At 47.3% G+C, this 19,874-nt stretch overlaps 1 protein-coding gene across 3 annotated transcripts in view; it reads left to right on the top strand.

Moving 5' to 3' along the window:
* Positions 1–19,874, top strand: part of LOC310696688 (putative G-protein coupled receptor 173) — a gene marked incomplete at its 5' end in the record, with an annotated part of 69,626 nt that overhangs the window by 44,104 nt on the left and 5,648 nt on the right. Inside the window, one exon of one of the 3 annotated variants that reach the window (XM_083482498.1) lies at positions 2,696–3,237. The exons of the other annotated variants lie outside the window; for them this stretch is intronic. Of the gene's footprint in view, positions 1–2,695; positions 3,238–19,874 lie in introns of those variants that run through there. 3 annotated transcript variants of the gene reach the window in all.

Genomic DNA, 19,874 nt, shown 5'->3' with positions numbered 1-19,874 from the left:
GCTTCCCCCCACAATTCCCAATGGAACAGTTTAAGTGCTGAACTAGTAATGAACTAAATCTGGTCCAGTCAACTGAAGTGCAGTATCTCTGGCTTATCTAGACGGAGCAAGCCCTTCTGGGTCAGAACATAGGCCTCTCCAGCTTCCGCTTTCCCAGTAGTCAGCTAAAGGCTTCTGGAAAACCCACACTATAAACGCAAGAGCTGTCTTTCACTGTTGTTCCCCAGAAATTGGACACTAATTATTCTTTCTGACGATTCAACATGGTAGTATCTGGATCCTCTTATTAACTCTGCTATTCCTGATGTTAGGGAGCCTTTGTTGTCCTTTGCACACCAGGTAAAGATCATTTCTGTTAATCTTACTAAAATCTGAGAGAGATTTTATTCAATGCTTCCCATTTTATTCATAATGTTACAGTAGTAATGCATTTTACCTTAACTGTCTTATTCTTGTTAGTAACCTAGAGAATATTTTATATTGAACAGTGGTGTATACATTTATTAAATAAAAAAATTCCTAGCAGGACCAGCCAAAGACACCTCACTGCCTGAGGCAAGTCGGCAAAGGGCTCCCCACCATTACACACCCAGGGCTAAAGTGCATAATGCCCAAGGCCAGCTGAATTATTTCGGCACCTGACGCAGTCAAAATACTATATAATCTCTTTTTTTTTAGAGAGAGAGGTATATGTACAAATGTACATATAAAACCATAACAAATATGAAAAGAACATGTTGGCTGTATAAATCAAATTGTCAGTAAATGGAAAGAGATCTACTGTTGTTAATTCTCATTATTGGAAGTAACCACATTGCTGCTTGGGATGCTGGTGGCCTAGGGGGACTAAGAAATTTAGTAATATAATTAACGAATGGAAACCATGTAACATCAAAATTATCCCATTTTGCTTTACCCTCAATAACTTGTGTATGTTGGGTCAAGGGTTCAAATTACACTATCATAGAATCATAGAGTTGGAAGAGACCACAAGGGCCATCGAGTCCAACCCCCTGCCAAGCAGGAAACACCATCAGAGCACTCCTGACATATGGTTGTCAAGCCTCTGCTTAAAGACCTCCAAAGGAGGAGACTCCACCACATTCCTTGGCAGCAAATTCCACTGTCGAACAGCTCTTACTGTCAGGAAGTTCTTCCTAATGTTTAGGTGGAATCTTCTTTCTTGTAGTTTGGATCCATTGCTCCGTGTCCGCTTCTCTGGAGCAGCAGAAAACAACCTTTCTCCCTCCTCTATATGACATCCTTTTATATATTTGAACATGGCTATCATATCACCCCTTAACCTCCTCTTCTCCAGGCTAAACATGCCCAGCTCCCTTAGCCGTTCCGTTAGAGAACTGGGCAAAAGCAAACAAGATGAATTTTAACAGGGAGAAATGTAAAGTATTGCACTTGGGCAAAAAAAATGAGAGGCACAAATACAAGATGAGTGACACCTGGCTTGAGAGCAGTACATGTGAAGAGGATCTAGGAGTCTTGGTTGACCACAAACTTGACATGAGCCAACAGTGTGACGCGGCAGCTAAAAAAGCCAATGCCATTCTGGGCTGCATCAATAGGAGTATAGCATCTAGATCAAGGGAAGTAATAGTGCCACTGTATTCTGCGCTGGTCAGACCTCACCTGGAGTACTGTGTCCAGAGGGTTTGGTTGGTAATTTCGCCAAATTAAAAAACAACCACCACGTTTGAACATTTTTCAGCTGTAGGGCAATCCCACCACATGTGAAGCACCCATCCTCTTTCACCGCATCCCCTCTTATTTATTCACCAATTAAATGACTTAACCATGGGCTGCACTTTCCCGACATCAAGGGAATGAGGCTCGAGAGGGGGCGGCTCGCCTCAGTCCCACCTTTCTCCTTGGCCCAAGTGCTTCTCTAGCTACCCGCCGGCCTTCCTACCACAGCCCCCGTGTCGCTCGTGTGAGCTCGGCGCGTGCGGTGTCATTTTAAGATCTGAATTGCAGAAGTTTTCGGGAAGGGGCGCAGTCCAAGTGTCCCGGGTGGCCGTGGAGAAGGGGGCTCGTGTGTGGGCGCGCAGCTCAGCTCCCACGCCCCCCCCGCCCCCCGATGATCTCCAGCCTGGAAAGAGGGGCTGGGAAGAGAAGTCGGCGGTCCCGGCTGGGGCTGCTCGCCGCCTTACCCCGACCCCATTCCCGCGCCCCCCCCCCGCCCTTGGCGCGCTTGGTCTCTCCCATCAGCTGGTCCTGATGTAGTAAGGCGGGAAGAGCCCCCCCCGCCCGCCCGCCCGCCAAACCCCTCCCTCCGCTGCCGGGCCGAAGCCGTCCGGAAATCCCCGAGCCCGCTCCCCTCCTCCGCCCGCCCGCCCGCCCGCCTCTCGGCGCCGGGCGCGCGCGCGCTTCCCGCCGCTGCCCATTGTCCTCCCGGCCGGCTCGTCCCGCGTCGCTTCCGCCGGGGAGCCGGAGACCCAGGCCCGGCCGGAGGGCGCGCTTGGAGCGCCGGGACCCGCCGGGAGGTGGTGCGACCCCGCGCCGGGGCTTGCCCTGACGCCGCGCTCCAGGAGGAGGTCTGGCGAGGGTCGGATTTCTGCGGTGGGAATGGATCCGCCCGGAGAATTCTTCTTCTGATCGGCGCTCCCGCTGCCTGCTGCCTTTCGGGCTGGAAATGGACTGATCCGGGGGGGGGTCCTGGGGGGAGGGAAAGCTCGCCGCCTGATTGACTGGAGAGCGAGCGAGAGCGGCTGGGATTTCCGGGGGGCGGCGGGGGGAGATGAAGTAACCTTGGTCCAGACATGGCAAATCGGGATCCATCCAGGCGGGCGCTGCTCCCCGCCTCCCCCCGCCCGCCTCCCCAGCGAGGGCTGCTGCCGCTGCCGCCCTTCTGCTAAGCCTTCGTCCCCCTGGCGAGAAGCGGCCGAGGCTCCGATCTCTCTTCCCGATGCCTCCCTCGCCAGGCTGACTCCAGAGGACAATAGCGGGGCCAGGATCCGGGCCTGCCGGAAGAGAGCGAGCGAGCGAGCGGGAGGGAGGGGGCCAGCCCTTCGCGATGACAGCCTCCCCATCCCCATCCCCGCCTGGCAGGAGGAAGCAGGACTGGCCCTGTCTCCAAGGCAACAGCGCCGGCATCCCAGCCTGCCTCTCCGGATAGGGCGTGAGCCCGGAGCAACCCGGGCGGGGAGGCGGGTTGGGACGCGGCCCCCGCCAGCTGCCGGAGGTGTCGTCTCTGCCGCTGATTTCCCAGACCCGAGGAGCGAGGTGAGCAGGCCCCGCCACCAGCACCCGCATGCTTCCCCCGGTGATGCAGGGCTGGGATCTGGCCCCCCCCCCCAGTCCAGTCCCTCTTTCCTGGCATTGCTTTGTCTGCTGAACTCTCCATCTCTCCAGATACAAACACACACACCCTGCTCTTCTCATTCATCGGGCTGCCTGTTAGTCACCATGGCAAGCCCCCCCTCCCCTCCCCCCCCCACCTCTGCCACTTCTTCATTTGACTCTTGCTTTTCAGATGGAGCCACCACCTGTTTCATTTCTGCCTCTCTCTCTGTGTGTGTGTGTGTGTGTGTGGAGGTGGAGGGAGGGTGCTTTTAACACCCCATGTGCTCATGACCAAGCTGGGTGTGGGAGTCTTATTTCCATTTTGCAAGAGCTACAGGCACCCCACCTTCTCCTTGCCTGTTTGTTCCTTTTGTCTGCTACGCCCTGTTGCTCCTGAACCCCCCCCCATTCCATGGTAGCTCCCCCCCCCCCTTATATGGAGCTCTTTGAAGATAGGCAAAGAGGTGGAGAAAAATCTTTAGCAGACGTAATGCTCAAGCACCCCCCCCATTTGTTATTCAGGGAGCATGCATATATGAGAGGGTTGACCCTTTTCTGTCAACGGAGACCACTTTTGTAGCAACCATGCCTCCAACACAGCACCAGCTTTTTAATACTCATTTTCACCACTGAAATTTGCATTGAGTTTGTATCCAATGAGATACAAAAATATGGAGCAGATTATGGGCAGAGATTATGGGTCTCTTTGTTCCAACTCACCAGGCCTTCTCTCAGTTTGACAAGCAGTTAAGGGGCAACTCTTAGTTCATTTCAGTGGACTGTTCTGTAAATAAAAAGTACATTATTCCCAAATCTGGAGAAAAACTTTGATGTGGGGCTCACTTCCTTTTCTCCTCCCCCTACAGCAGATACCTTGGTGTAAATTAGTAGTAAACTAATTGTAAATCAGAAGTATTTCAGTTGGAACCATTTGTTTCTAAATCCCTGTCACTTAATGTAAAGTAGAATTGACTATAAGACAAAAAGAACCATATTTCCTCTCACCCAAGTAGAAGCCAGATATAAAATCAGAGGTGATGGCATTTGAGTTTATGGGTCTGGTTTGTTTGCATTCAACTTTGTGCTAGTGCTGGTCAGGTGAAAATATGTTGTGAATGGTTTGAATTTCTGTTGGAGCCAATTTACTAATCCCTGTAATTGTGCTTGTGTGAATGCCTAAACAGACACCTTGACAGCAAAATCAGACAGCAAACCTTTATACAAGTTACTTATTTAGGCCTTAAAGACTAAAAATAAAATAAAATGATCTAGTAACTTTAATGGGTGTGTTTGCAAGGTAGATATTGTTACTAGTAAATTAGGAGGACATTACTTGAGACAATAAAGTTACCCTGGCTGAAGGTGATATTAATGAAATGTTATTTCACTGATGTCAAGGTTGCTTACTATCCCTGCCACTCTTCCTTTTGAAAGTAAGCAGTGAGCCAGGTATGTATCAAAAGTTTAGCAACTGAAATAATGATAGGATTTTTGTTTTACACTTTTGTGTAAAATCTTAGTAAATCAATTGTAAGGCTATAGTAACTCACTGGAGTCACTGGAGTCAATTGGTGTGATTTCCTAGAGTGAATCAGTTTAAATTTCTGAAACTAAAAGGTGTCTAATCCCACTGTTGACTTAATTTTAATAATAATGAGTCAGTACATATGTGTGTGGAAAATTGGTGACAGAACATCCAGATGTGTTTTAATGTGATATATTACCTGAATGAGTATTCATTGGATTGTGTGTAGCAAGTGTGTTTCATTGGAAGTGCTAGTTTGTCACTGTGTGTGAATGAATGTGTGTGTGAGAGTTCTAATATAACAGAGGCAGGCTTGGCAATAATTATCTGTGGTGTTGAATGGCTGTATTGTGCAGTCTTTATTAAGACTGTTTATTCAGAAATACCACTGACTGCAATGGGACTTGCCCTCTACTAAATAGGTTTAGGAGTTCAGTCTTTGTGCATGCTTGCCTGCCAGCCTCTGAGTTTGAGGATGTGTCTGTGCATTGTCTGGGCCTGACTAAGTACAGTCTGTGTCAAAGTGTGTTTCAAATCACACAGATGTGCATGACCATAGCAGGATCTTGATATTTTTGTGAATGGATGTGATTCCGTGGATAGTGTGTGCTTAGGTCTGTAAGTATACTTATTCATAATTAATTTCCCATTATTTTCTCTTTGTTTACTCATAAACCCTATGGACTAACTATGTTAGTCTTTAGATGGCACAAGACTCTTTGTTTCCTGCTTGCCCCCCCCCCCGCCACCATCCCATGACTGTAAATGTGACTTTGTGTTTTCTCAATAAAGTGATATATCTGCCAATTAAATTGGACAGTGGTATGCACAGGTCAATCAGATAATGAACATCACTGAAATAATTTGTGTGTCTGGCAAGATATAAGTGCATTGTGCTAAGAAACAGATGGCCGTGAGACCCTTCCCTTATTCTTATCTGTAAGTTTTTACAGGCGTGCAGTTGTGGGCTTGTCAGGTTCCCTGTGGTTGTGTGTATGACTCAGTGAGCTATCATGCGTGTTGTCAAAATGTGTGTGTGATCATGACAGTGTGTATCTGCTGTGCAGGTATTGTACTGATTGTATTATGAGTGTGTCAGGATGTGCTACTTACCAGTGGTGGAGAGGAACTCCCTTCACAATTCCCATTATAAGCAGCAGGTGTCAGTCCTGGAGCAGCCGTGGCTTGGCTTGACACTGGCCCCACCTTCTTTGACAGGCCTCAGGCTGATGGCGTCATCTGTGTAGAGGGAGTCCTCAGATATACTGCTGGAGCTCTGGCATATAGAATCAGGAAGCTAAAGGGGAGGCATCTAGCCTAAGGATCAGCAACTGGCCTAAAATCCAGGCCCTTCAACCGCTCGGCTCCCCAGAGCCAGCCTAGGGGCAGGAGAGGTGTGAAGTCAGTGGTTGCTGTGGCTGCAGGAAGAGAGTCCCTGGCCCACTTCATAGCCCTCATGTAAAGTGAGTCGCTGAGCAGCAGTTCAATGAAGCCTTTACCACAAGCCAGAACTATCTATCTCCCCTCTAACATAAACCCCATGTAATTCATATCAGAAATTGTGAGATCCTTGACATTTCCGTTAAAAGGATCTAAGGCAGCAGGTCTGGAAAAAAGTGCCAGTCAGAGCAGGCGGCACTTGGCAAGAGGGGGCAGTGGTCTGCTTTTTAGCAAAGTGTTCATATGAAATGGAGTTGGTCCCCACCACCCAACAGCTTGAATTGAGTTGGAATGACCCAAGTGGAGGCAGAGAGAGAGTCCTTTGTCCCATGTGGAGAATATCTTTTTGATCAGCCCTCTGGGCCACAAGTTGGATGCAAAGCATGTAAAATCAATTTATTCATGTGAACATTCACTGCTAGAGTTTGTAGGCCAGGTGAGGGGGAGGGAGAGAGAAGCATCAATGACACGCGTATGTATTTGTGCGTGCATATGTGGAAATGGTGTGTGCTCACAACTATTACAAGCAGGAGTGTGTAAGTCCACAGTGGATGCGCACAAGATCAGCCACATGCTTTGTTTCCAAGTATACATTGCATAGACATTGTGTGTTTCTGTGTGTATATTTGTTTAGAAAGTGCATGTGTGTGATATTGTATATGTTCTGCTGAATCATAGAATCTGGAATTGTAGAGTTGGAAGGGACCCCAAGGGTCATCTAGTCCAACCCCCTGCAGGACAGGAATCTCTACTGGACTCCCTCAGGAGGTGGTGGACTCTCCTTCCTTGGAGGGTTTGAAGCAGAGGTGGGATGGCCATCTGTCACAGATGCTTTAGCTGAGATTCCTGCATTGCAGGGGGTTGGACTAGATGAAACTTGGGGTCCCTTTCAATTCTGCAATCCTATGATCCATAACAGACGGCCCTCTAACCTCTGCTTGAAAACCTCCAATGAAGGATGGTACCTCACCTTCCAAGGGAGTCAGTTCCACTGTAGAACCGCTCTTTTCCTTCCTGATGTTTAGTTGGAATCTCCTTTCGTGTAACTTGAAGCCATTGGTTCAAATCCTGCCCTCCAGAGCAGGAGAAAACCAGCATGTGGCAGCCCTTGAGCTATTGGAAGATGGCTATCATATCTAAGTCTCCTCTTGTCCAGGCTAAACGTACCCAGCAATCTCATCTGTTTCTCACACAACTTGGTTTCCAGGCTCTTGGTTATCTTACTTGCTGTCCTCTGCACACATTCCAGTTTGTCGACATACTGTACTTCATTGTGGTGCAACATGTGCGTAAATTTTTGAAGTGACAATTTTCATAAATTTATGTATGTAAAATTGCATAAATACATTGTACGTCAGGTGTGGGGAACTTTTACCCCTTCAGATGTTGCTTAACTACATCTCCCATCAGCACCAGCAAGCATGGCAAATGGCATGGGGTGGTGGGATTTGTAGAGGACCACAGTTGTATTGGAGAGCCGCAGGTTCGCTTCACCCGTTGTGCTTATTCCTGTGGTGGGGGCACACACAGTATTATTACTCATTGCAATGTATTATATTGCGAGCTGGTATGTGCACGTGTATCTTTCATTACATGGAAGAAAAACCTTTCAACATGAACAAAAATGGACAGGCTTAACGCAGACTGGCTGGGTTGGGTGCTCTGCAGATGGTTGGAGCAATGGGTTCCCCAGACCTACTGTTAAGATCTAGAAAGCCTTTGCCAAGCTATCTTGCTTAGTAGCAGGGGTAACTTGACCTGAGGGCTGTTGCTGAGGGAGGGAATTTTCTTATTATTGTTATTGTTATTATTATTACATTTGTATACCTGCAGGTCTCAGGGTGGTTACAACATAAAAACACAATATAAAAACACAAAATACAAAAGAAAAAGAAAAATAACCCCAATACCCCCCCCACATTTTAAAAGGGTGTTGGATGTCAATCAGCCAAAGGCCTGGTTAAAGAGGGACATTTTTGCCTGGTACCTAAAGATATGTAATGAAGGCACCAGCCAAATCTCCTGGGGAAGTAAGAAAAGACTTCTCCCAGACTGAGCTGGAGCTTCCCCACCTCCCTCCCCCCTTCAAAAGCAGTACCACTTCCTGAATATTGCCCGTAGTTGAGGCAGAGTAGCATCACTGTAGACGGGTGGGAAAAGGTTTCCCCACTGCCCAGGATAGCAACAGCTGAGTCACCTCACTATCTTTCCCAACACAATCTATTTTTTTCTTTAGAAGTGAATGGAGCCTGGGGTGTTGGGGGAGGGGTAGTACCTCTGGTGGGGGCCACATCATGCTCCTTCTGGGGTAGTTTATACACCATTGGTCTCCTCCCTGCACTCAGCTCTCACCTATGGCTCCTTGAAGCTGTCAGCATGTGGCGGCAGCAGCCACACCCCAGAAATGCTTTGGTTCCAGTTAAACCAGGTGAGGGTAGCCAATGGTCTCAAACCCTCAGTGAGTCAGGAACGTCCCCCTGCATGAGAAGACAAGCTCTGGTGGATCATGCAAATGAGTGATTCTGTACATTCTGTAGAGGGAAGGGGAGACAGATGGGGCTTGTCCACCCGGGAAAGGAGCCCATCTAGGAGTAGAAAAACTCTGGTCCTAAACCCATGCTGCCTTGAGAGATAGCTTTGGGAGAAGAAAACGCTAAGGAGTGAACCCTACACAAATCTGGAGTTGATAAGATGCTTGGATGGTGCCTTGTACATCTCCTTCCATAGGTGCCAACTCTATAGGGTTGAGGTGTCTTCAGCCCCCCCATGTCTGTTGGGATGGGGCTGAGCCCACCCAATCTTAAGGGGTCAGAGGAGGCTGAGTGCAGAGGTGTGCTCCATGCTTGGCCTCCTCCTGATACAACAGGCAGCCTCTGGTCCGGCTGCACCACCTTATTCCCTAAGCGATGCCCGTCCCCAACCAATGCTGCTGCTTTCCCCTGTAGGGAAGACCCACACCAGTGCCTCTGCTGCTTGCCCAGTGCCATTCTCATGATGGAGTGGCCAGGATGGTCTGGAGCATCCCAGGGGCTTTTCACCAGGGCAATGGGAGGCCCACAAAGCCTCCTGGAGGGGCGGCAAAAGGACGACTCCCCTTTCCAGCAACGGGTCTCCCAATGGGTCCCCACCTCTGCTGCACCTCCTGATCCAGCCTCAGGAGCAGGGTGAGCGGGGACTATGAGTCCCATCCTGCCTCCGCCTTGTTCGCCGAGCTCACTTCCTCTGCAGGGCCAGCTGCAGTGAGGCCAAGGAGCCAAGAGCCAAGCAGTGTGCCACGCCTCCCCCCAATGCAAGAGTCACATGTGTGAGGTTGTCATTGTGTGTGTGACACACAAGATGAGCCCCCCCCCAATGCTAGGCACAACTTGGCACCTCTGCCTCCTTCCAACAACTTCTGCAGCCAGGCTGGTGCCAAACCCTTCCCTTCCCTTCCCTTCCCACCCCACCCCACCCCACCCCACCCCACCCCACCCCACCCCACCCCACCACATCAGCAGGGCTGAGAAGGAGGTCTTGCCTTGGCCGCCCAGGACCTCCCTACAGGGCTTGCACCCTGGACAGGTCACTTTGGTGCTGCCAACGCAGTGCCTTGACTTCACCCCTAGAGGCACACTCCATTGTGTCTCAATACAGACTGATGCCAACAGCAAGAATGGATCCAATTCACTTTTTCTGGTGGGAGTTCAAAATGTGCCCCACAAACACTCAGGGGACCAATTAAATGCTATGGTGTGTGTGTTCTTCTCACTGGAAAGGCAGACACTTTACAAGCGTCTTACAATTTAAGAAGACTTCATCAGAGTAGGAACAGGGCAGCCGCCTGATACCAAGTCAAATCCGTGACTCATCTAGTCCATTATTGTCTACACTGACTGGCAGCAGCTCTCCAGGGTTTCAGGCAAGAGCCTCTCTCAGCCCAGCCGGGAGATGCCAAGCACAATGCATGTGCTCTACAACTGAGCTATGGCTGTTCCCCCAAAGGCGTATCTGACTATGGGGCTGAATGCTCCAGGGTATGCAGATGTGGCATTTCTGTGTGTCAGGGGGAAGCCAATGTTCCTAAGTGATAAGGACACTCACAACAGCTTTACAGAAGCAGGCAAACGCAGCCCACACTACTCCAACCCCCTTTCCTGACAGCTTCTCCGCCCTCTAGCACTTTCTCACTACTCTTCCCAGCCCCCACTACCACCGGAGGCAGACTGACTGCCAGGACAAGTGGCTGTTGGGCATGATGCTGGTGGATTCTCTGGGACAGCTCAGTTGGTAGAGCATGAGATTTAGGGCTGTGGGTTCAAGCCCCATGATGGGCAAATGATTCCGGCATTGCAGGGGGTTGGACTGGATGACCCTGGGGGTCCCTTCCAGCCCTACAATTCTGTGATTCTGCACCAGACCCTCAGCTTATCATCATCATCACCATTTTATTTCTATGCCACCTTTCCACAGTTAAAGCAATGCTCAAGGTGGCTTACAATATGAAAAGATTTACATAATTACAAATAAAGCAGTCATAAAAAAGCAAAGTAGTCATAACAGTCCTGCTGGCCACATGACCCGGAAGCCGTAGGCCGGCTCCCTCGGCCAATAAAGCGAGATGAGTGCCGCAACCCCAGAGTCGGCCACGACTGGACCTAATGGTCAGGGGTCCCTTTACCTTTACCTAGTCATAAAAAAAATAAAACACATTAAAAACTACATAACCAAACTGAAGAATTTCCACATAAAAATAAAGATACAAAAAGTTAATATCAGTAGTATCAGTTAATATAAGTAACAACAGCAAAAACCTCCAACAAAACTTCTCCCAAAATACCCCAGTCCTTGCTGGGCAGCAGCCGCAGTCCTGATGAGGCCCACCAGGCCCCGCCCTGGGCCAGGAGGAGAGAGGCAGGACCTCAGGCACTCGGCAGGTGAGCTTAGAGGAGGAAGCAGGAAGCCCCCTTCTCTCACAGGCTCTCTCTGCTCCGTCTTATCATTTCAACCACAGACAGGCCACTTTTGTGACTCGGATAAAAAAAACAGGCATTAGACGGACAATGGAGGAAATAGCCAAAGGGCTGCTTATGCTGCTGCTGCTGCTCCTTTCACTGGGTTGGTTTGGATATATTGGCTGTGTGTGTGTGTGTGTGTGTGTGTGTGTGTGTGTGACCTGCTTTTCTCTCTTCACTGAAGATAAGGCAGAAGCACACTAGATCTGCCCCAAGTCCCGTGTGGGTGCCTCACCATATTTTATTGTTAACCTTAGAAAATGCTTGTTTCTAATTTTTGCTTTTGTTTTTAAAACAAGACTTACCATATTTTTCGCCCTATAGGACGCACCTAGATTTTGGGGGGGGGAATAAAGGGGAAAAAATTATTTCCCCCTCCCCCAGGCGTGGGGCCCCCAGAACAGGACCTAGAGCGATGCCGAAGCTGCGTGCAGCTTCGGCATGGCTCTGGGAGCTTGCAGGGCTGGAGGCGGGGGAAGACCCCCGCCAGCCTTCTAACCAAGTCAGGGGACAGCGGGAAAGGCGCGCTGCGCCTCCCCGCTGTCCCCCGAGCTTGTGGGTCTGGCGGTGGGGCTCTCCTGAAGCCTGGAGAGCGAGAGGGGTCGGTGCGCACCGACCCCTCTCGCTCTCCAGGCTTCAGCGAAAGCCTGCATTCGCCCCATTGGACGCACACACATTTCCCCTTCATTTTTGGAGGGGGAAAAGTGCATCCTATAGGGCGAAAAATATGGTACTCCATGCCTATCCTCCATGTATATTGTACTTCCTCTAGTCTCCCACCAGAGTTCTGATAAAGGACCATGGCTGCCCATCTTCAGCAATACTGCAGCACCAGGTGTCCCCAGAGCATCCCTGTTTCTTTTAGTATTACTACTTCTTTTCGTGGCAGAACTCTTGTGCCCTTAAATCTGCAGAAATGTAGCAGCTGAAGCTTTCCCCCTTTGTGAGCCAGGAAAAGTTTCACCAGTATATTTCTGCATGTCAGGCAGCTGTCAGGAGCCCTACCAGAAAACAACCACCGGAAGGCCATTGCTCTTCCTCCCCCCAACAAACCTTGACTCCCTCTCCAGTGGTCCAACTCTGGCCATGAAGCTGGCGGCAGCAGCACCTGCTACTCAGCCTTCCAGATCAAGCTGCTGGTATTTACCATATTTTTTGCCCTATAGGACGCACTTTTTCCCCTCCAAAAATGAAGGAGAAATGTGTGTGAGTCCTATGGGGCGAATGCAGGCTCCCGCGCCTTGCGGAGAGTTGCCTGTTCTGGGGGCTGGGGTTGGGGGTCGGTGGAAGCTCGGGCTTCCCCGCCCCAGCCCCGTGCCTGGGGGGGAAATAATTTTCCCCCCTTTATTCCCCCCCCCAAAAAAAAACTAGGTGCGCCTTATGGGACGGTGCGTCCTATAAGGTGAAAAATATGGTACTCACCTCCTTGGGCAGAGCAGACTTCAAGTGGAAATAAGGACATGCTTGTAACACCCCTATTCTCAGTAAGGAAAAATCACTGCCTGAACCTCTCCCCCTTGCCACTTTTACATATCCCTGAAAGCTGCTCTATGGTTTTTCCTGAGCTGGAGGGTTACATATTAGTAAATCGTCTATTAACAGTTTGCTAATGTTTAATATCTCATATTTTACTTATATAATAGCTGTGACTCAAAATGCATAGCAACATTTACTATCTGGGCAGGCAGTTTTGGAAGGGAAGTCTCTGCTCTGGCATTTTGTGCAGGAACCAATCCTGGTACACAAACTACATTTGACACGAAATATGTCCTTTGCATCTAATGTCCCTGGATTTTTAAATTTAAAAATATGCAGATAGAACCAACTGGGAGTGGCTGATAATTAATGGGCCAGAGAAGGGGGAAATTTAAACCCTTCTCTTCCTTTGCTGGTTTCTAACAGAATTCATCTTTTAAAGTTAATATGTACTTAGGGTAGTGGCAAGGGATTCCCAACAAAGCAAATACCAGCTTTGGAAGAGGGACTTTTCTCAGGAACACATGTTTGTGGGGAGCATTATATTTTCCCATCTACACCTGGTCTGATCCCATTAACCATTCCTTCCAGTTGATACTATTTGCTTTTTTAAAAAGGTGTCACATGTGGTTTGGCCCCTAGGGCATATATGAAGGGGACCGGTTAAAGGCAGTACAGGCAGCGACTGTTTTAGGCGCATCTCATATGTGTGTAACCATGCTCATGTGCATTACACCGAACCCGGACGTGACCCCAAAACATTACAAAAAAGGGGCAAGGTGGGGCAGGGGCGGAATGGAGTATTTGCAGGCTTTTTCAGTGATGTTTCCAATATACATGATTTCACTTAAATGGGTCCTGTACCTGATAGGAGATTGGAGCTGCCCTTCCTGCGCCCCCATCGCTGAGCTTGGGGTGCAACAGGGGCACCAAGGGAGCCAATGCTGTGCACCCACCGAGTCCAGGTGGAGCAAGGCTGGTGGTAGGAGGGCAATTTCACTCCACCACACCTGTTTGTAGCTAAGGGACAGGTTCTGATCTAGTTCTCATGGTGATGGTAAGCCTGTATCTGGATTATGCAACTTCTGACTATAGGTGGGGAACATGTGATGTCATGTTCTTCCACAGAAAAACAATTCCCCAGCATGTCAGGGAAGAGGCAAGAGCCATTTCCTATGTCAACATTTTCCCTCTTTTAATAGAATCCTAGAATTGTAGAGTTGGAAGTAGGGCTGGGCGACGTATCAAGACATTGTACAAAATCAGTTCAAAGTCTACATCATGGTAATGGTTTCATAATATTCGACATGGTGATATATTCCAAATGATGATGTGTATGTGTGCTATGTAAAAAATTGTGTTGTGGTTAAAACCGTGAAGCCTGTTGTCGCTTCTCTCATAATTCCTGCCGCCCCTATTCCTCTGTACTGGAAAATAACAGTTGCAACAATATATTAAAGGTAAGTAAAAATGTATCAGTTTTAGACTGCTAAGTAGTAGCAGTTGCCAAGACATTACCCCCATTTGCCTCTACAGTGGTACCTCGGGTTAAGTACTTAATTCGTTCCGGAGGCCTGTTCTTAAGCTGAAACTGATCTTAACCTGAAGCACCACTTTAGCTTAATGGGGCCTCCTGCTGCTGCCACGCGATTTCTGTTCTCATCCTGAAGCAAAGTTCTTAACCCGAGGTACTATTTCTGGGTTAGTGGAGTCTGTAACCTGAAGTGTGTGTAACCTGAAGCGTATGTAACCCGAGGTACCACTGTATATAGTTATGATATACAGTCAAACCTCGGTTGTGGGATGTCATCCGTTCCGGAAGCCGGTTCAGCTTCTGAAACGTTTGACAACCAAGGCACAGCTTCCGCCTGGTTTCAAGAGCTTCCTGCACTCAAACGGAAGCTGCATCAGACGTTCAGCTTCCGAAAAACGTTGAAAACCTGGAGCATTTACTTCCAGGTTTTCGACGTTTGGGAGCCAAAACGTTTGAAAACGGAGCCATTCAGGAACCGAGGTTTGACTGTATCAGTTTATCGCAATGCTTAACTGGTGATAAAAACCAGGCATTTCTCAGCCTTAGTTGGAAGGGACCCTGAGAGTCTTCTAGTCCAGCCCTGCAATCCAGGAATCTCAACTAAAGCAGCCATGTTGTATGGAAGAACATTCCGTCATGCCAGTCCCCACTTATAGTCTGAAGTGGCACAGCCCTATCATAGATTTCCCACTTCCGTGAGTAGAAACTTCTTTCTCTTTTTCTTTTTACTGGGCTGGTAGTTTGTTTGTATTATTGCCCCAAAGCCACATTTATGGCATTTGGAAAACACACAGGGGCTTGGGGCCTAACTAGGTTTTTCCAAGATGCAGTTCTGTTCCCACCAGGGATAGTGAGAGGAAAGTGACTTCCGCAGATTCCCCCCTTGTGCCCTTCAAAAATCTACTCTGGGTGGGACTGAGGGATCTTGTGAAGCAGTATGAGATGAAGCACACTCTCCTTCTGCTGTCAGGTTCCTCCACTGAATCTCACCAGTCCCTAGGCAGAACTGTTCCATTTATGGATGCCTAGTTAGGATCCTAAGTCAGTTTTGTCAGTCAAAGTACTAGATATGAGCAGATGGGTATGCCAGTGTGCCAGTCTGCCTGACAGTCTTCTCTTTTCTAAACAGGAAGTCCTCCATCTTTGCCCCAGGTGAGGAAGAGGTCTCCTGACTCTATTCTAATCTGTGCTGCAGCTTGATCCTTTATAGCTTTACTGAGTAAAACTGGGTTTACATCCACGTATGGATGGGACTGTTGTGTTAGTAGAATAATAGAATAGAATAATAGAGTTGGAATAGACCACAAGGGCCATTGAGCATTGACCATAGAATCATAGAATCATAGAATCATAGAATCATGGAGTTGGAAGAGACCACAAGGGCCATCGAGTCCAACCCCCTGCCAAGCAGGAAACACCATCAGAGCACTCCTGACATATGGTTGTCAAGCCTCTGCTTAAAGACCTCCAAAGTAGGAGACTCCACCACACTCCTTGGCAGCAAATTCCACTGTCAAACAGCTCTTACTGTCAGGAAGTTCTTCCTAATGTTTAGGTGGAATCTTCTTTCTTGTAGTTTGGATCCATTGCTCCGTGTCCGCTTCTCTGGAGCAGCAGGAAACAACCTTTCTCCCTCCTCTATATGACATCCTTTTATATATTTGAACATGGCTATCATATCACCCCTTAACCTCCTCTTCTCCAGGCTAAACATGCCCAGCTCCCTTAGCCGTTCCTCAGAAGGCATCGTTTCCAGGCCTTTGACCATTTTGGTTGCCCTCCTCTGGACACGTTCCAGTTTGTCAGTGTCCTTCTTGAACTGTGGTGCCCAGAACTGGACACAGTTTTGAAGTGTGATCCTGTCCTCTGGGGTGTTAGCCACCCCTCCCAGTTTGGTGTCATCTGCAAATTTGATCAGGATGCCCTTGAGTCCATCATCCAAGTCGTTGATAAAGATGTTGAATAAGACCGGGCCCAAGACAGAACCCTGTGGCACCCCACTAGTCACTCTTCTCCAGGATGAAGAGGAACCATTGATGAGCACCCTTTGGGTTCGGTCAGTCAGCCAGTTACAAATCCACTGAGTGGTAGCATAGTCAAGACCGCATTTTACCAGCTTCTTTACAAGAATATCATGGGGCACCTTGTCGAATGCCTTGCTGAAATCAAGGTAGGCTACATCCACTGCGTTCCCTTCATCTACCAGGCTTGTAATTCTGTAAAAAAACGAGATCAGGTTAGTCTGACATGACTTATATTTCAGAAATCCATGCTGACTATTGGTGATCACAGCATTCCTTTCTAGGTGCTCACAGACTGTTTGCTTAATGATCTGCTCCAGAATCTTCCCTGGTATTGATGTCAGACTGACTGGGCGGTAATTATTTGGGTCCTGTCTTTTCCCCTTTTTGAAAATAGGGACAACATTTGCCCTCCTCCAGTCTGCCGGGACTTCGCCTGTTCTCCAGGAATTCTCAAAGATGACTGCCAGTGGTTCTGAGATCACATCTGCCAGTTCTTTTAATACTCTTGGGTGCAGTTCGTCTGGCCCTGGAGACTTGAATACATCTAAACTAGCCAAGTATTCTTGTACCATCTCCTTAGTTATTCTGGGCTGTGTTTCCTCTACTGAATCATTTGCTCCAAATTCTTCAGGTCGGGCATTATTTTCTTTATCAGTAATTATCAGTAATTCAAGGATATAACGGGGTGCATGCCATTGTATGGCACTGGGGTTTTGTAGGTTGTGTACACACTTGGGTTTTAGTAGTGTACATGGGTTGCACAGAAATGATTTTTCCATGTGTGCTTTTGGGCACTTTCATGCACACATGACCACTTCCAGTTTAAATCAATCTTGATATTTCCTGCCTGCACTAGGGAGATGCATTCATTCTATGCATTGTTGACCCCTCTCCCCAATTACTTCTTCCCTGACCTCCAGAAGTTCCAGCAACCTGAGGTCCATCATAGGCACATGCCCAGGTATTTCCTTTTTTTAAAAAAAAGTTTTGTCCATGGATTAGCACAATAACAAATGTCCGCCAAAGTTTTAAGCATTTTCCACAGTGGGCAAAATAGCCTATTTTAAACAACTGCTTTTGAAATACTCTTTTTTTAAAAAAAATTTTACCAGAGTCAACAGCCTTCTAAGGAATGCCTCTCTAGGCCAGGCAGGGGGGAGGCACAGGTGCCTCTGATCTCCAAACACAAAAAGTTGTGGGGCAGCTGCCTTGCCCCACCCTCCAGTCTCTGCTGCTCAATTTGTATTGTATTATTTTATGTGCTGTGACTTTCCATTGTTTTATTGATTATAGTTTAGAAATTATTTATTATAATTGTTAAGAGTGGATTTCTGTTTAATTTTTATATGCTGATATTTAATATTATTCTATACTACTTCAATGGATTGTTGAATATTACTTTATTTTATATAAGTTGCTTATTTTAAAGTTATGTTTTATTATCACAGTTTTGTATTGGATTAGATTGTTATAAGGTGTACATTCTTTGTTTCTTCAGCTTGTAAACCGCCTTGGGTATAGAAAAATAGAAAGACGATATACAAATTAAAAGTGATGATGATGATGATGATGATGATGATAAAAGTACATTCCACACCTGGTCAAGTCAGGATGGGAAGACTGATTTGGGGGAGAAGGATTTAAATACAGTATTTTTCTATTTCTTTCCTCTTTCCTTTCCTTCCTCTTGTACCTGCAAAGGCCATTTTATTTTTAATACAGCTGTTTTGTGCAAAGGCAGTTCTGCAACAAAACAGTTGTTTTTTAAATAAAAACAAATTATGGTGAGTTTGCCTTCGTCAACAGTGGGTTGAGCTAGACACACCACATCCTTTCATTTAGGCTGATGAAAACAAAATGACTATTTTGTGCTCAGGTGATGAGGGCTGTGGTGATAGATGGAACCAGCAAAACATCACCAAACCTATAAACCCAGCCCATAATGTGCTTCAGTGTATCCAGTCTTAGGCAACATGCAATTTTATGTTGGAATTCCTCTCCTTAGCACATTATCTGCAGATAGGGGAAATCAGAATTAAAAGGGGTTGGGGCTGAGTGTTGACTGCTATGCAGATCAGGGATGCATCAAATCCACTTTAAACTGCTGTGTGTCGTCTTCTTCTTTGGCGATCACTCGTAGCTGAGTAGGATTGTCTTCCATGAACATGGTCTTAACAGTGAGTCCGTAAGTGGCTGTGGAGACCAATTCTGGATCCACACATCCTCCCACAGTGGGGACATAGGTTTCCGGGTGGGAGTTGATCATGGTGAGGATTTGCCAAACGTGCCTTCCTCTTAGCATGTTTCTCTTTTCATCCTGAGTTTGAGTGTCTTCAAAGTCCATGACACCTTTGGTAAAGGCTGTTCTCCAAATGGAGCACTTACAGGCCAGTGTTTCCCAGTTGTCGGTCTTTACGCTATTTTTTTTAGATTTGCCTTGAGAGAGTCATTAAACCCCTTTTGTTGACCACCAACATTATGCTTTCCATTTTTAAATTCAGAATAGAGTAGTTGCTTTGGAAGATGATAATCAGGCATCCGCACAACATGACCAGTCCAATGAAGTTGATGTTGAACAATAATTGCTTAGATACTGGTAATCTTTGCTTCTTCCAGTATACTGTCATTAGTTCGCTTGTCTTCCCAAGTGATTTGTAAAATAAAATTGAGATACCATTGGTGGAATCTTTTGAGGAGTTTCTCAGTGGTCCATGTTTCACAAGCATACAGTAAGGTTGGTAGTACAATAGCTTTGTAAACAAGCATTTTTGTTTCCCTGTGAATGTCCCTGTCCTTAAACACCTGCAATTCAATCAGGAGAAAGCTGTACTCACAGAGCTCAGGCGAGGCCCTTGTGGAAAGATAACTGCCCAGGTAGGAGAAGTGATCAACACTTTCCAGTGTTGCACCATTGAGTTGGATTTGTGGCACTGCAGAGGGGTTGTTTTCTGCCTGTTGGTGCAGCACTGTGGTTTTTTTGACACTTCTGCAGCCAATTGGAAGCTGCGCCTTGATTTCCAAACGTTTTGGTAGTTGAACGGACTTTCGGAATGCATTCGGAATCCAAGGTACAACTGTATATGATTTCTACTCTGGTGGGGAGTTTCCCTTCAACAAAATGTAGGATCATGGAGTGAAAATAATAGAGTTGGGGTGATAACACAACCTTGTTTAACACCTGATCCCACTGTGAATGTTTCACTTTGAGAGCCATTGTTATCTGTGATTGTTGCTGTAATATTATCATGGAGGAGCCGAATGATATTCACAAATTTATCTGGGCAGCCAATTTTCAGAAGCAAAGTCCACAGGGCATTACAATTTACTGTGTCAAAGGCCTTAGTCAGGTCAATAAACACCATATACAGGGGGTTGGTTTTGCTCTCTGCATTTTTATTGAAGTTGAGCAGTGAAAATCATGTCCACTATCACTCTAGAAGGTCAAAAAGCATTTTGGGATTCAGGAAGGGTAGTCTTGGATATTGTTAGGAGATGGTTTGCTAAGATCCTTGCAAGAGTTTTGCTGGCCGCAGCTAATAAAGAGATGCCTTGAAAGTTTCCACAATCTGTTCTGTCACCTTTTTAAA

The sequence above is a fragment of the Podarcis liolepis genome (assembly GCF_965112155.1).
Source record: "Podarcis liolepis genome assembly, chromosome: 17".
NCBI classification, from domain to species: domain Eukaryota; kingdom Metazoa; phylum Chordata; class Lepidosauria; order Squamata; family Lacertidae; genus Podarcis; species Podarcis liolepis.
Note: the sequence above shows the minus strand (reverse complement) of the source record. Positions and strands in the feature narration are given on the sequence as shown.